This window comes from Schistocerca piceifrons, unplaced genomic scaffold (genome assembly GCF_021461385.2).
Source record: "Schistocerca piceifrons isolate TAMUIC-IGC-003096 unplaced genomic scaffold, iqSchPice1.1 HiC_scaffold_1364, whole genome shotgun sequence".
In the NCBI taxonomy this organism is placed as follows: Eukaryota; Metazoa; Arthropoda; class Insecta; order Orthoptera; family Acrididae; genus Schistocerca; species Schistocerca piceifrons.
This window is the reverse complement of record NW_025727196.1, coordinates 10,499-12,500: the sequence shown is the minus strand read 5'-3', so window position 1 is coordinate 12,500 and position 2,002 is coordinate 10,499. Positions and strand designations below refer to the sequence as shown.

Here is a 2,002-nt window from a genome sequence, read left to right as displayed (position 1 = left end):
TTAATGAAAACATACTTGGCAAATGCTTTCGCTTCTGTTCGTCTTGCGACGATCCAAGAATTTCACCTCTAACGTCGCAATACGAATGCCCCCGCCTGTCCCTATTAATCATTACCTCGGGTTCCGAAAACCAACAAAATAGAACCGAGGTCCTATTCCATTATTCCATGCACACAGTATTCAGGCGGGCTTGCCTGCTTTAAGCACTCTAATTTGTTCAAAGTAAACGTGCCGGCCCACCGAGACACTCAATAAAGAGCACCCTGGTAGGATTTCAACGGGGTCCGCCTCGGGACGCACGAGCACGCACGAGGCGGTCGCACGCCTTCGGCTCGCCCCACCGGCAGGACGTCCCACGATACATGCCAGTTAAACACCGACGGGCGGTGAACCAACAGCGTGGGACACAAATCCAACTACGAGCTTTTTAACCGCAACAACTTTAATATACGCTATTGGAGCTGGAATTACCGCGGCTGCTGGCACCAGACTTGCCCTCCAATAGATACTCGTTAAAGGATTTAAAGTGTACTCATTCCGATTACGGGGCCTCGGATGAGTCCCGTATCGTTATTTTTCGTCACTACCTCCCCGTGCCGGGAGTGGGTAATTTGCGCGCCTGCTGCCTTCCTTGGATGTGGTAGCCGTTTCTCAGGCTCCCTCTCCGGAATCGAACCCTGATTCCCCGTTACCCGTTACAACCATGGTAGGCGCAGAACCTACCATCGACAGTTGATAAGGCAGACATTTGAAAGATGCGTCGCCGGTACGAGGACCGTGCGATCAGCCCAAAGTTATTCAGAGTCACCAAGGCAAACGGACCGGACGAGCCGACCGATTGGTTTTGATCTAATAAAAGCGTCCCTTCCATCTCTGGTCGGGACTCTGTTTGCATGTATTAGCTCTAGAATTACCACAGTTATCCAAGTAACGTGGGTACGATCTAAGGAACCATAACTGATTTAATGAGCCATTCGCGGTTTCACCTTAATGCGGCTTGTACTGAGACATGCATGGCTTAATCTTTGAGACAAGCATATGACTACTGGCAGGATCAACCAGGGAGCTGCGTCAACTAGAGCTGAGCAGCCGGCCGCCCGGGAGTGTGTCCCGGGGGCCCGCGCGAACACGCAAGCGTCCGCTCAATCATTCTGCAAACAGGAGGAGGCTGAGCTCCCCTGCACAATACACCTCGAAACCCTCTCAGGTCCCGGCGGCGCGCAGCGCCGTCCCAAGTACTTGGTCGGGTTCGAGAGAGGCGCAATCGCCCGGAGTTAGGCGAGTAGACGCTTTCGGTGCGACCACCCGTGCTCCCAACTGAGCTTGCCGCTGCCGACAGAGGCCCGGGAGCGTGCTGTCGTGGCATTGCCGGCGGGAGACAACACGCGCCACCTACGGTGACCGGCAGCTCCAACGCCAGCGCCACAGAAGGACAAAAGCCCCACTTGGGTGCCGAAGCGAACTCTCCCAGCACAGCGCACGCGCCAACACATCCGCACAGCTGCGATACAAACCACCAGCGAGAACCGCTGGGGCGACCGAGCAGCAGACGGCGTCGCGGCGCCGAGCGCCGGGCGGCGGCGCATCCTCAACGCACACAGTCCTCAATCGGACCAGCACACTGAAGATGTCCACCGCGCTTCGCACCGGGCCCGCGAGGACCTACTTTGGCCGCACGGCGCCGCGCGCAGGGTGCGCCGGCGCGCAGCTGCGACGCCTGCCGCGTCCGTCGGCCGGCGCGCCTGCCACTGGCCGCCCCCACCAGCCGGCTGTAGCGCGTGCGCCCACGCACCGCGCGGCCAGCACGCCGGGAGGCGCCCCCTCACCGGCCGGGGACGGTCCCACCCAGCCACCGCCGCGTATCGCTTCACACCCAGATGCCGTTCAGTTTCGTCGGCATGGTGGGTATCGCTGGAACAACCGGTTCGTACCTCAACCTATCGTCGCCATCACCGATTCACCCCTAGCGAGAACAACCGCACCACAACAGGTTACCATTTGT

At 58.8% G+C, this 2,002-nt stretch overlaps 1 non-coding gene across 1 annotated transcript in view; it reads right to left on the bottom strand.

The window, feature by feature from the left end:
• LOC124732836 overlaps positions 1 to 1,065 on the bottom strand; it is a 1,909-nt gene extending 844 nt beyond the window's left edge. The window contains exon 1 of the ribosomal RNA XR_007008812.1: positions 1 to 1,065. This exon is cut by the window's left edge and continues 844 nt beyond it. This is a non-coding gene — a ribosomal RNA (small subunit ribosomal RNA).
• Positions 1,066 to 2,002: the final 937 nt, after the last annotated feature.